Source organism: Lepidochelys olivacea, assembly GCF_965140295.1.
Source record: "Lepidochelys olivacea isolate rLepOli2 genome assembly, chromosome: 11".
NCBI lineage: Eukaryota > Metazoa > Chordata > Testudines > Cheloniidae > Lepidochelys > Lepidochelys olivacea.
The window spans coordinates 26899417-26914813 of record NC_140421.1 but is presented as its reverse complement, the minus strand read 5'-3'; the positions used below and the strand labels follow the sequence as shown (position 1 = coordinate 26914813).

At 38.4% G+C, this 15397-nt stretch overlaps 1 protein-coding gene across 1 annotated transcript in view; it reads right to left on the bottom strand.

The window, feature by feature from the left end:
- Nucleotides 1-11500, bottom strand: part of LYPD6 (LY6/PLAUR domain containing 6) — a 65600-nt gene extending 54100 nt beyond the window's left edge. The window contains exon 1 of the mRNA XM_084643706.1: nt 11408-11500. The gene's annotated coding sequence lies outside the window, so the exon portion shown is untranslated. The remainder of the gene's footprint in view (nt 1-11407) is intronic.
- Nucleotides 11501-15397: the final 3897 nt, after the last annotated feature.

Genomic DNA, 15397 nt, shown 5'->3' with positions numbered 1-15397 from the left:
AGTGTCTGAAAGGAGAAAAGAACACACTTTTCACACTTATTTGCTGTTTTACAACCGGAAAAAAAAAAGTAAAGTATATTTTCCAACTTGTTCCCCCTGTTTTCAGCGGTTTTCAGTCAAAAAATTTTGAAGGACTTTTTCCTTACAAAATGTTGCATTTTCCAGCCAGCTCAATAAAATAAAAATAGTGATGAATAATTCCCCTGAAGTAAATGGGAGTAAGTTGCTACACATAGTAAGTAAAAGTATCAGAATCTGAGCCTAAGTTATTATTGAGCCATATTGGCTTCTTGGTCATTGAATAAAATTCCCATTGGAACAAGGACTGACTGCGGCCTGTAACATATAGCTGTATGGGATAAGAATAGAGAATATATTGGGTCTCTTGTTGCTCCTCAAGAAGTTCAAGATTTGCAATGTCATATTTAGACTCAAGTCACAGTCTCAAACTAATGAAAAACTAACTATCTAAACAGACACATTGTGTTTAACTGTTGCCTGGTTTTTCAACATAAAACCAGGCACAAATTGAATGCAAATACAGCGTGAGTCTTATGGACACCAAAGTCCAAAGAGTTCAGATGGTCTACTTCAGGGAGATCACGAGTCAACTCCAGACCATGAAATCTTTTTATTTACTTATTATTATCATTATTGCTATTGTGGTTTGAAAAATGTTTCTCTGGAGTCTGGACCTTGACCAAAAAATTTGGACCTTGACAAAAAATAATTGACTACCCGCGTCTACTAAATAGGATTCTTCTATATCTATGACCAATTCTAGGTTGTCTCTGGTGACATCGGAAATATAGTCACTTAATAGTTAAATTAGCTTGGTAAAATGCTGCAGTACACTTGGGGTGGTCTCAAGGCAGGTGGTCTTTGAAACAGGATTCACTGTATTTTTCTATATAAGGTACATACTAACGAAGGCCTCCGTGATAAATAATAAACTTCACCAAATAAAACCTCACAACAAAGAGCAAGTAAACAAAAATATCAACATTGAAAAGAACAGCAGTATTGCAAGCCACACGCATTCAGAACCCATAAGTCAGGTCCCACAAAATCATGAGGTTTTAAACAGTGCAAAATTTTGGATTATTTTTTATTTGCCTTCAGGCTTTTGTCCTTTATGATGGACATTTTCAAGCTTTTCTTCACAGAGGGCTAGACAATCATATAGAAAAACTTAATTAATTAGCCTCTTACAGTTCATATGGCAACTTCCACCTTCTCTGTGTGTGTATATATATCTTCTTACTATATGTTCCATTCTATGCATCCGATGAAGTGGGCTGTAGCCCACGAAAGCTCATGCTCTAATAAATTTGTTAGTCTCTAAGGTGCCACAAGCATTCCTGTTCTTTTTATAAAAACTGAGATTCTTGTGCAATCACGTCTGCACTTCCACTTAAGTCAATGTAACTTACGTCGCTCGGGGGTGTGAAAAAGCTACCCCCATGAGCGACGCAAGTTACATCAACTTAAAGCAGTGTCCGCACCGTGCTATGCTGGTGAGAGACGCTCTCCTGTCAGCATAGCGTGTCTTCACCAAACGTGCTACAGTGGTGCAGCTGCATTGGTGTAGACTAGCCCTGAGAAGTTCAACATCTATAATTACTGATGGCCATTATACAACAGACATTGGCAGGCTAAGGATGACATTACAAACCTCTTATTTTTTGGGAAAGACCCAGTCAGGAGTAAGAAAATCTAAAACTGGCATCTTAAAAACAGTATAAACAAATATGCACTACAGTATATTTGACAGGATTAAGCAGTTTGGCATAGGCAGGCTAAACATGTAATTAAAAAGAATTCAACGGCAAGGAAAGCTGCCATAATTACACTGCAGCTTTTCTAATGTTGACAAAGCTACTTTTAAAGAATTTTAAAAGCTATAAAGGCCAGTCGATTGAAAAAAGAACGGAAAAAAACCCAAACAAATTCTTACGTATCATTGAACAGAGCCCGATATAATTAAAATGAAGCTGACATAAAGCATAGCCTTCCTCAAAACACACTGTAGTTTTCTTTTTTTCAAAACATCCACCCTCTTCCCATTCAAATCCCTGTGTACTTTCCCTGTGAAGCATTGCAATGATTATCCACCGAATAATGTTATTTAGTTTATATATATAAAGCAATTCAAAAGTAATCAGCATGAAATATGGGATTTAAATAACATTTACAATCTAGCCTGCACAGGAGAACTAAGCTCTCCATAGCACTCGGCTTTGCTTCTCCTCACCCAACATTGTCCAGTGTCAATTCTGTTGTGCCTTTGATTTAACTTTTAGACCACTAGTCCTGCAAAGACATAATACATTGTTTACAACCAAGAATAATCCCACCGATAACTGTAAACTCCTTGGGATAGCGAGCATAGCCAAATTCACCAGTGGTGTAAGCTTATTATGCCGCTCTAAATTCAGGTTTCAGAGTAACAGCCGTGTTAGTCTGTATTCGCAAAAAGAAAAGGAGTACTTGTGGCACCTTAGAGACTAACCAATTTATTTGAGCATGAGCTTTCGTGAGCTACAGCTCACTTCATCGGATGCATCCGATGCTCACGAAAGCTCATGCTCAAATAAATTGGTTAGTCTCTAAGGTACTCTAAATTCATGTATGGATTTAGACTGGCACCAGTTTACCCCAGCACTGAATTTGGCCCAAGTTTTTTAGTGGTCTGGAAAACACTATGAACACTTATTGTGCTAAATAAATAATAAAAACAAAGATTTCTATGAAATAAGTCATACATGCTGACAATAAATAAAGACTTTAAATAGGCAAGCTACTTTTTACATTAATTCTTTGGTTCACTGGCCATTGTTTAATTCTAAAGGCTATGTTAACAAAAAAACATCTAAGGAAAATATCTTCTCTTTACTAAATATTTAAGGCCACAAACATTTATTAATGCTTTTGAAATTTTCCCCTCATATCATAACTACTTCAGAACTCACCATAAAATTAAGAAACGAATCAAAACAGGTAATATAAAGCATGTTTTTGCTGCCTTATGGAACCTCCACAGATTATGAAGTCTGTTAAACATCTCTTTTGACAGCACATGTATTTAAATATTCACCACATATCAGTTTTAAATTACAATATATAACGAGGCATAGCACTATAGAGATGTGTGGATTTTAGTAATAGCTAGACCTGAAATTCCATTCATTCTTATGTCAAAACCACCTTCCCCTCCTCATTTGTATTGTTTAAGAAAAACAGAAACATACAATTATTTTAATTTTACTTGTTTATTTAGATTTATAGAACTATCAGAAGCTCGAAGCACTTAAGCAAATTTTAAAATACCATATCATCAGGTGTGTCAAATAGCTGCATTGTTTCATTCATAATTGCCCCACGTCGAAAATATAATTATGTTGTATCACATTCTGAGGCGGATGCGCTGCACTCCTCTCTTCTTCGTTCCTTGGTGCCGGCCCTGATGGTGGGCGCACATAAATGCCCTGGCAGGCGCCATGGCACCTGCGGGCACCGCGTTGAGAACCACTGGTCCAAATTGTTTGGGATTATAGGGTGAAATCCCATATCCACTGAAGTCAATAGGAGTTTTGGCATTAACTTCAATGGAGCCAGGTGGTCTACCAAATGTGCTGACATACTGTAAAATTACAAAGATTTCAAAAGTTTTAAAGACCCAAACTGGTCACTTCTGTTCATGTGAGTGCTATTTTAGGATGCAAATTGTACACATTCTTATATTTAAAATTTGCCAAAACGAAGAAAACACAAATATCTGATCTACAGTAAAATAGTATACGGGTGCAATTCCACTTGTAATACTTCCAATAACTAGGTTTAAATTGAAATTAAATCTGATATAATTTTAGGAAGAAAAGTGTCAAAATTTGGATTTATACAAAAAGTATTTCATTTTTTTCCCCCACACAAGCTCATTTTCAGGTGACTGAAAGCTCTATGGAGGCCATTATCCAAAGTTCCAAAAGTCAAATGCAAAGACGCAGTATTTCCAAATAAAGACCCTAACGTTGTAACTGGATGTGTATTTACTGACCCCTCCAACTGCCCCGAGCCTCACAGACTTCACCTTATCCTCCACTGGGCAAGACACAAACCACACAGAGTTTGAGCCAGAATTACAGTAGGAACTATTTATTATTGGAAAATAAGACATTCAAATAGTGGTATGTCAGTGGAACAATTTCCAATGAACTGCTTTGAAGCAGTAAATGAGGAATATGTAATGCTGGAAGAGAACAAGCACTAAAAAGTTATCAATATGCTAGTATCCAAGAAAAAAACATCATAAATATTTTAACATGACCAAGGGGCATATTTTACAAGTTCTAATTCATAGGCTAAACAACAAGACTGGAGCGTGCAAGTTTAGTTTAATTAGAAAAGGAAAAATTTTAGACTGTCCTTACAGTACTGCAAGCACCAATAACCAAACCTAGCAAACAAAGTAGGAAAGATCGTGGGAATCCAGCCTTGTTCTCCTCTGAATGCAAAAAGCCAGGAAAATTCAGAGTTTACACGGATTTCAAGAATCCTTGGATTTCAAGAATCTTACTTTTCACTTCAGTGCAGTAAAGAAGGTTTCCAGATTTGAAACTTTCCATTTGTTAATCAGTTCATATATTTCTCTTCTTTTGCACAGTGATTAATTACACATCTTAGTTCAGAAATGCCATTGTCAGAACAAAACCCATGTAATTTTATAAATTGTCTGCTTTGGAAATACTTCACCTTTATGCTGCCAGCATTTTCCCAATCAAATAAATTCAGAATAGGAGGGCCCATCCAACATCCACGGCAGCCAATCGGTAAAATGCATGCAATACAACTGTTCTTTATGACATTTTCCCTTTGTACTACTGTTAGCTAGTATATGAATAATAATAAAAGAGTAGTAGTAGACAGACTAATTAAATGCCTGTCACCAAATTCTGACAAGACTTACCCTTCATCTAAATCTATTCAAGACAGCAGGTTGAGGAGGGTATAGGAGAGGGCAGAATTTGATCCCTGGAATTTAAATATAATGCAGAATGGTTTCTGTGAAGCTTGAATGCATATGAAAGAGCAAAAGTGAAAATATGACATTTATTTATAATTGACCTATATCCCTTCCAATTACTTCAGTGCAAAGTCCCATTTAATTTAATGGGATCATTTAATTTAATGGGAGTTGACTTGTGTTTATTTTGAAATGCTGCTAATGGAGCAGTAAGCTAGAAAGTTTATATCCATACCTTAGATAAATCCAAGGCTACTGCTTTATATTTCGAGTATTACAATTCAGCAGATTGTAAACTCTTACTGAGGCATCTGAGCTGTATTGTAATAGAAATAAATATTAATACCAAAAATGCTATTTCAGTGAATTCAGATACTCATAGTGAAGCAGGATGTTAATCTTGTATAGTTTCAAAGCCCTACAAAGCACAAATTGCAACAACAGTTATAAGGAACCTTTGCTTATTGTGAAGTTCTTCAATGGGAAATGGTGACTTCAGTACAAGAGAGGGCTATTGTTATTAGTTGTGTAACTGTAGCACCTAGGAGCCCTAGTCACGGACCAGTACCCCATTGTGCTAAGCACTGTACAATCACTGAACAAAAAGACAGTTCACTGTATGTTCCTCCAGCAAGTAGACACAGCAAAGTATTTAAAAGGCTCGTGGTGCTACAGTGGCTACAGAGTGCTACAATGGCTACAGAGCCATTACGTGGCTCATAATGAAATAACACCATTTACTTATTTGTATATCTGCTGCATACAAATGAAAACCTCAGCTCTTCCATATTAATCATAAGAAATAATGTATTAGATACAACAAAGTAAACACATAATAAAATGAATAAAGTTACTTACCTAGGACATCTGAAAATAAACATCTCCTATGATGAAAATAGGGTGTTTTTAATGTTAAGAATCAAGTTATTTCTACCCATTTGAGAAGCACACCAAACTTTCCATAGTAAATGAGATAGAGAAAATTCTAAGGAAGAGTTCATATGAGCTCTACTACGACTCTAAAAGGAAAAATCAGTAAGTAGTATAAATATGAAAATGTGAGTTCTCCAACACATCATATAGAAAAATGACATTCAAACTAAAAGAAAAGTGTTGAACTGTGGAGACAAAAACACCAATAAAACAAGTACAAAATACTTTGTGTTAATATGCTATAGTGCTGTTACTCTACTTTGCTTACAGTATAGGCTTGGCTTTCCACTTTGTAATCATGTTTACATAATGAGAACCAATCTGTGACTATTACAGATGGCCATTGTATAAAACAATAGTCTTGACCGATATCAACCACCCCTAAGATTCGCCAAAGTGTTGGTCAATGAGGTGATGGATTTCATGTTAATTAAATATATCTTACAGTATCCTAAAAATGCACTATATTTTAATGAGTAATACAGAACCAAAATATAAGGTATGGTAATTCATTCTTTGGATCTTCTCGAAGCAGTTCACTGTAGGCCAGATCCTGCTCTCATATCACTTTACTCACAGAAGTCATCCCACTGACTATTCATATGAGCAAAACAACCTGATAGTATCATGTTTAAGGAATTTTTGTTACTTATATATGGTGCACTGCACTAACCAAATACAATGTTTTAGTGGTAACTACGGTTCAAAGCCAACAAACAAGAGCCGGGGGTCAGCTCAGTAGTGGCTCTGCCCCCATACAGTCTTTCATGGTAATAGAATTGGATTATAATAGAATTGGATTATATTTTATCAAGTGTGATGATTATTTTTCATGCATTAAACTTATTCTTAATTCACTGTTTGATCAAACCAGTTTTCATTTTGTTGTTGATGATGCTTCTGAACTTGAAGAAAATTAAATAAAGTTAGGCTCAGTACAGAATATCTTTCTTGCCCATTCCAATTCACTTGTACTATTGCCAGCAAATAAAATTGAAAGATATCTATTTTTATGGCAAAATTCTGCTCTCAGATCAAGGTGGCTGATTTCAGCTCCAACTTTCTACTCTCCCTGACTGCATGGAATGTTCTTTGATATCAATGTAGAACGCTGCACACATAGAAGGAGCAGAATATCAGAGTCAAGAGCCATCATATGAACATTAGTTAATAATACTGATTGATCATCTTAATTGATAACTAAAGTTTCACACATTTCATATAAGAACATGTCCTCTGCTTTAACAGAGCAAAAGGGGAGAGCAACCCTCATGCACTCTGTGTAAATACACGTTTAAAAAAAAAAAAAAAAACAGAAATCAAGGGGCCAAATTCAGCCATGATTTCTGCCTCATAAAACCCCACTTAGGGTTTGATTGGATGACAAGTGTGTTTGGAAATTGTTTCAGGATGTTTGAGTACACCATTTTATCTGAGATATGTTGTTCCTGTTTATTAATGAATAAATCTTAACCCACAGACATAAACACTTATGCCATACTTCTTTCAATCCACAGTAGTAGTGTCAGATTATTAGGTACTTGTTAACGATATATTTCATGGACTTACACATAACTTACAAACACTATTGACAAGAAATATTACATGGACAAATGATTTCTAATCAGCTCACTCCCCTGTGTTTTTTAAAATGCTAATGAGTGATGTGTACCAATTGATAGGCAGGAATATCTGCATGAACATTCCAGTTGTTCTGTCTTAAACATGCTTTTTAGGTCTTGGACAAGGATAAATAACATTAAATTTCTATGCTAGAAATGATGAAAAATCAATGTATTTTAGAGGCCTAAAATCAATGGAGTTACACTGATGTAAAACTGGAGTAACATAGTTGTGAAGCAGGCCTTATTATATATATGTGCCCATCCATATTTATTTCTAATGCAATCCAACCAGTAGGATCTAGGTGCCCAATGTAATTTCTACATCAATAAAATTGAAAAATTAAGAATGAAATACAGTTGTGAAGAAACTGTAGTGATAACTTATGAGACCCTCATGATGTTCATATTAAAATTTGCCATTAATTTCAACAGGAGAAAGTGATATGGAGTTGTATTATCATGATTTTTGTAAGTATACAAAGGTTGGAACCAACCCTGCCTACTGGGTGCGTTCGCTCTGTAGAGAATAAAAATCAGACTAAGACCTTGATCATGCAGAGAGATCCATGTGTGCATAAAAATTTGGTCATATAATCTCTTTGCAAGACTGGGGCCTAAGATACTGTGATGTTAACATATATATAGTGATGTTGGCATATAGGTCCTATTCCTGAAAACTTATATTCTTATAAGTAGTCCCATTGACAGACTACTTGAATGTATAAGGGTTGCAAAATTGTCAATATACTTTATTAAGCATTTGCTATCTAGAAAAAGACACATGAAAAGAAGTAAAATTAATGCATTACAGAGTATTTTGTTAATTATAAAGGCAAGCTGTTGAATTTATTTTTGTTCTATATGTCATTCATTATAGTAGCAATATTTACATTATTATAATTGAGACGGTCAATTTTCTGTTCTAAACTATTTCTGTTTCAGAGAAAATATAATTTAGCAGTAAAAATAAAATTTAAACTGCCTTCAGTTTAGAATACAAAATCTCATCTCAGAAAGGAATTTAATTTTATATATATTCAAGCACTAAAAATTATTTGGCTATTTTTAAGTAAAAAAAGCCATCAATCAAAAATATATAGGTTCAGAATATTTTTTCAGCAGTGCTGTAATTCCAGAAAGGCCTCCATTTCAATATGACAATTTGAAGGCCATAAATCCATTCCTTTTGCTATTTTGAAAATAAAACGTAAAGGACTTGATTTTCATAATTAGACACACAATTACATGCACAGTTACCTGCCTAATACACATGCACAATGTAATTGTGTATGTGAATTCAATAATAAAGTGTCAGTTGAATGTGGAAATGTCCAGTTACACATTCAATTACCAATCTGCACACTTAATTGCAGTAAATGCATAGACAAATTAGGCATGCATTTTTTGAGCATAATTACATATGTTTAATTTTGTACATCAGGTCCCAAATCACTAAGAGCTAATTCTTGCTCTCTTTAACGGCAGTGGCAAAACTGCCATTGATTTAAATGGAAGCAAAATCAGGTGTTAAGATGTCTTGTTTTATAAATAAGTTAATGTTCATTAAATCAAATGGAAAGCACTGTGAGCATTTTTAGAGATCTTTCCATGCTCCACAAGTATGCACCTGCAAGAATCTGATTCATAGTCTATCTAATATATTGGATGAATGAGTTGCTAAATAAGTCTTGGCACAACACACCCATTAAGACCGAAAAAATCATTGTAATATATTCACTCAACTGTATCCACAATGACTGTACAGATCATAATAGATCAGAGGGACCATTACGGGCTAAAGCTCACACATTCAATAAAGTAAACACTGCCAACAAAGCTGCAAGAATTCATCCACATCATCATACTTTGAAGGGATTCCATAACCTAATGCAAGTTTCCAAAATCATAGTATTCTTTATTGAATAGGACCCCATCAGATTAATTACTTCTAAGACATTTCTAAATAGGTCCTGACACAAATTCTACAAGACTTCATTAGTACTATACAGTAAATTTAATTTATTTTAAAAGATATGTAATTACATATTTCTAGTGTAACAGGGATATGGAGTAAATTATTATTTCAACTAGAAAACTGTTTAATTACATAGTACTAAATAAATATAATGGAGATGTTTAAAAATTGTATTTACATTAGAAAGCATACCTGGAATATATTAAATACAAATAACTTCTTGAATTAATGCAATGTACAATAAATATATTAGGGAAAGTCAGGAAACAAACAGTTAAGGTTCCTTGAGTGTACTCATTTCCAATTTTTTTTAACTGTGCAATCATAATGTTGGATTAATGAAGTTTTCTGCATTTAATTTCCATGTGTTTATTTTTTAGAAAAAAGAAAAGATGCCTCTTTGCTACCTTAAGGTAACACAGGCCCTCAAAGGGACAGATATTTAAAGACTTTGGGGAACATAAAGATGCAAACAGGCACATAGAGGGATTTTCAAAAGCACCTAGGTGCCTAATTCTCAAGTCTTTAAACAAGCATAAGTTTATATCTCTATGACATATATTGATAAATGCAGATTTCTGAAAGAACACACACACACTGCATCTCTTCTGAAGTGAAAACACTCATGAGGGAGAAATCCTGATTCCACTGAAGTCAATGGTAAAAGTTCTATAGACATCAACAGAGCCAGGATTTCACCTTCAGACTAAGTGAAATGTTACATTACACATGTACAATACTTAGTTTTCAATCATTCAAACTTTATCAATAGCCAACCCATTTTTTTTCAAATTTGTTGTGGAGATACTCTTCACTAAGGATCAATTACATTCAAAATTTCAAAGTTTAGCTATTTTTAAGTTAGCTGTGTGGAACAAAAGATGATGCTTATTTTTTTAAAGGAGGTGGAGAAATGTATGGATTTTATACAACCTGCACTTTTTGCCAGTTATTTGATATCTATGTGTATGTTTTCATTTCGGGGGCGGGGGAGGGAAAGAATCAAGGCCTGAAAAGCTTTATTCAAATTTAAACAAACAAACCATCTTTGACCAGAGACTAATATGAACAATTTGAGTCAAAAAGATAAGCTTTCTAGAGAGTTGACCCTGTGAAAAAAGGTTACAACTGAAACTGTTTTTTTCATCATTATAGTTTTCTCTACCAAATGCTCACTATAATCTCTATTTACAAAGCACAAAGTGATTGATAATCAATTCAGGTGATTTCACTTTGTTTCGTTCAATTTGCACAGCAACATGAATTAAAGATAGGAAGGATTTTTACTCTCATCTTTGTAATGATCTTCGTAAATTCACATTTAAACATAGTTTCTGTAGTTGATTAACAACGCATTTGGCTGCAGTATGTTTTCTGCTAGCAGCAAAAATACCAAACCTCCCCCCCGCACACACCTCTAAAACAACTGACAACGTTGCAGCGCAATCCCTACTCGGCCGGAATTAACTTATTTTCTTTGGCTCTGAAGTTCATAAGCTAAACTAATTTGTATTTTAGCAACTATTAGAGACACTGAAGTTCCCAAGAGAAGAAAAAAATGTACATTTCCAACCCGTTAAGCGTCTATTTCCCATCCCTTGGGCTATTAAACGACAATGACACTACTGAAGTGTGGTGTGAAAAGCAGACACGAGGGAAAATACAGCTCCTGAGATAAACTTGAAAATGATAATAAATTACTCAAGCCTTTTATTTGTTGCTGCTTTGGAAACTATCTGGGACGCAACATGCCCCCAGGGCCCTCTGAGACTGCTGCATGTGCACCATCCTCTGCACTTGAACTTCCTTTCCTTTGTGCTCAGTTAAATACTGGGAAGAAGCTTTACTCACCAAAGCAATGCACCAACTCCACCCTCCAGCCAGCCGCCCCATCCCAAGAATGCACAACGCAGCTACCCAGACAGCGCGCAACGCCACAGTCCTGCTCCGGAACGCTCGGCCGGCCAGGGGCCCAGCCTCTCCGCACCTTCAGCCAATCAGAAGGCCGGAGCCAAGGCTACGTTGAAAGTGTGCTTTTTAATTGGCTAGTCAATTAGCGTGGCTGCCGGATCAGCTGTGAAATAGAGTCGCTCGGCCAGCCTAGCAGCCTGTCATTTGCCTATGCAGGCAGGAGGGGCTCGGAGAGACAGTAAATCTTGCAGGGAACCAGTCGTTTTGGAGGGACCTACCTGGTGCCAAGGCTATCCGGCTCAGCTCCAGGAGCTGGCTGTGTTCCTGGGGTAGGACCGCTCTTGAAACTGCGATTCCCCTCAAACGACCGTCAGTCGTTTGGGAAACCCACTTTCCGCGACTCTGGTGGGGCCTGAGTTTTCCCTTCTCTAAGAGGCAAGGAAAATCCAACCAGCAACACCCTGTCCTCCCGCCCCTCTGACACTCATCCCTGAACGCCGGGTACCAAAACCCTCCCAGGCCCCGCAACGGGAGGCAACCCTAATTCGCAGCTGAAAAAACCTTCCCAGAACCTCCCTACCCCAGCTGCCCAAGCGCTCTCACATCCCAGGGGAGAGGAGCTCTGAACTTTCCCCTCAAGCTGCCAAAGACCCTCCCACGCCCACCAGGGCAACAAAAAGTGTCATCAAGCCCCTCACTGCCAAAAACCTTTACCGGGTCACCTGTCAAGTGCCCTGGACCAGATCTTCCCACCCCAGCCTGCACCAAGTGTCCGGAGCCCTCCGCCTGCCCCTGCCCAACAAACCCACCGCGGCAAGTTGGCAGACTCCCCCCAGCCCCCGCTAGCTGTGCCCCGATGCCCCCAGGAACCACAGTTCTCTCTGATCCCCTGGGACCGGGGCCCCCGTTCCCCACCTGTCCCCCACGCCCAGCCAGCCAGCGGCGCCCCCTTCCACCCGCTGCCCCACCGTGCTTGCTGCAGCCGAGTTTTTTCACCCATTGTCTCCTCTCACACCTCCCACACCTCCTGTTTCATCAGCTTCTGCGCTGTCTTCTCACGCCCGCTCCATTCCCCCTGCCAGCCACCTTCACCCCCGCTTCGCCCTTACCTGAGAGCCGTGAGGCGAGCCCGGGGGCAGCGGTGGCTTGACAGAGCCCGGCTCGCTCCCAGAGCACTCCGGTGTTAACAGCCGAGGACGCGGGCTACACTCAGAGGGAACCGGCAGCGCCGTGTGCACACAAGCGGCGCGGTCTGCCCCCTACTGCAGTGAGCGGAGAGCGCTGCCGGCCATTGCTGTCCGCTCTGCACCTCGGTGGAGGGGGAGCCTGGGACAATGAGCCCCACAAAGGTCTCCCGGCCGGCTGCGGACCTAGATAACCGGTCGTATGCGGAGTATCATGCAAGCCACAGCAACCACAAGTACTCCTTTTCTTTTAGAGAAAGGGGAAGGGCTCTCCTTGCCAAGGGAAGCGACTGAACATTGCAAGCTGGGGAAAGACTGACCTGGGCTTTCTCTGAAACGAAACCACCGACCCCGAGACCATTTGCAGGATTAGGCAGCTAAAGGGGGTGGGGGGGATCTTGTTCACCGTTTTCCTTTTCTTCTCACTTCCCCCTTTCAATTAAAGCTGGTTCTCCTGTGATTGTGGTATGAACTAAAGGACACATATCTCTCCCTTAACTTTATAGCCCTTCCAGGAAACATTTATTATATTGGAAGTTTTCTGGGACCCATTTCAGTCCTCATGGTGCTAATCAAATACGTTGTAGTCTGGCGGCTAAAGAGTCTGACAGTTTTTCAGAAATATTGTGGTTTAAATCCTGTTAGGTTGGTACCTCTCCTAAAATATCTATTACTCCCCCCCCCCCCATCGATGTTATTCTAAATTATCTTTTACATCTAATCTAACTGCAAAAACAATGGGGGAAATTATACCAGATTAAAAAAAAAATCACATGTACAAAGGTAAGTTAGAGAAAAGAAAAACAGCTGAGCCATATAAAGAAGGGATAATTATGCCATGTTAGGAAAGGGGCAGCGTTTTAATGATCGAGTTAAATAAAACAATTAAGACTAACTTGCTCCCAGTCCTCTAATTCAGATGTCCCTTATGTGGGTTTGTACCAAAATTAATCCTAATTCCTTCTTGTTCCAGTGTTTCACTGACACTTTTAACAAAGCAGTTGAAAGAGACTTCACATCCTATGTTTTTTATATAATTTGCCTTTTTACATATGTGAAATATTTTAGCTGAGATAAAAATTACTGTGTGCTCTTTTTTCTGACAAAATACAAGGCATAGTCAATTATAGAATGCAGCTTTGTATTCAGACCTAAGGGTGGACAGGGTTTTGTTTTATCACTTTAAAATGTGACTGTTAATATATACATTTGTTGCTCAAAATATTACTGTGTTAAGTTTGAAAAATATAAATGAGGTGTTTGCTTCTCTAAAACTGCTTCATTTTAACTGACCCTTGCCCTTGGAAACAAGGAGTCTTTGAAAAATAAGATGCTCTGACCATTTTACTGTAATACACAAAATAATTATTTTTATATGCACTCCATATTTTCTGCTTTACTATTCACAATGTGTTAATTATGAAGCATGTCCTTCAAATTTAGGAGATCTTACAGATTAGTACATCTCATGGAATATTATGTCCCTTGTTCATCCAGTTCCTCATTTAAAAGGGTCTCTCTCCTAACTCTTTGGGCTCGAATTTGTCAGTTTCAGCATGGAGAAGCTCAAGGTTAAAACAGAGTAAATTCATTTCTCCAGTCCAGCAGGAGGTGCTTTCACAGAAATACATTTTGTTTTCTTTCCAGTAACAAACACATCTACTGAAGGCTTTTATACGGTGTGTTCTTTGGAAATCAACACAGGGATTAGAATCTTTCTTAACTGAGCATAGAATTTTATCTAAATGCTTTTCTTTTGTAGTTCATTTAAAAACTAGATGCTAGTGTATCCCAAATACAAAAATATCAACATCTGCATTCTCATCCCAGGCCCCTTTTTCCTTGTATCATGGGGAAAACATGTATGTGATGCAACACAAATGCAAAACCATGGAGAACTCAACTCATTATCCTGTCTCAGAGGCAGAGATTATTGGCTGAACTAGAAGATGTGGGGAAATGGCCTTAATCACAAATATTTCTAGAGGGCCCTTGGGGAAATCAGAGCTATAAATAGGGTCCTACCAAATTCAAGGTCCATTTTGGTCAATTTCACCGTCATAGGATTTTTTAAATCGTTAATTTCATGGTTTCAGATACTTAAATCTGAAATTTCATGGTGTTGTAACCATGGGGTTCCTGACCCAAAAGGGGGTCGTGATCAGGGGTTCACAAGGCTATTGTAGGGGGATCACGGTTTTACCACCCTTCTGTACTGCTGCCTTCAGAGCTGGGTGGCTAGAGGGCAGCTGCTGGTTGGGCTGGTGAGGGTCGCATGGTATGGAGGGAGGGGTTGTCACTTTTTCAGAGGCAGTAGGGCTGGCATTACAGGTGAGTGATGTGGGTTACCATGTAGGGCCGTGTGTGTCACCATTTCCCTTTCCTACCCATGCCAGGATCTCTGTGCCCCCTCATTTCCCTTCTATCCATGCCCACCATCCTCCCTTTTCTCTGCATCAGGGGCTCTGTGTGTTCCCCCTACACTCCATGCCCAGTGCTAAGGGTTCTGTTTATCTGCCATGTAATGCCTCCATATACCATTGTCCCCCATTTCCCCTCCCATTCTAGGGTATCTATGTGCCCCCATTCCACCTTTCCCCCATGCCCCTATTTTTCTCTTCCTCTCATGCCCTTATTCCCCTTTCTCCCTATATCAGGGTCCCCATTTTCTGTCAGGGTCTCTATGTACCTCCCACATTTTTCCCTTCCCCTCCACTGCCCTTATTTCTTTTCTTTCTGTCAGGGA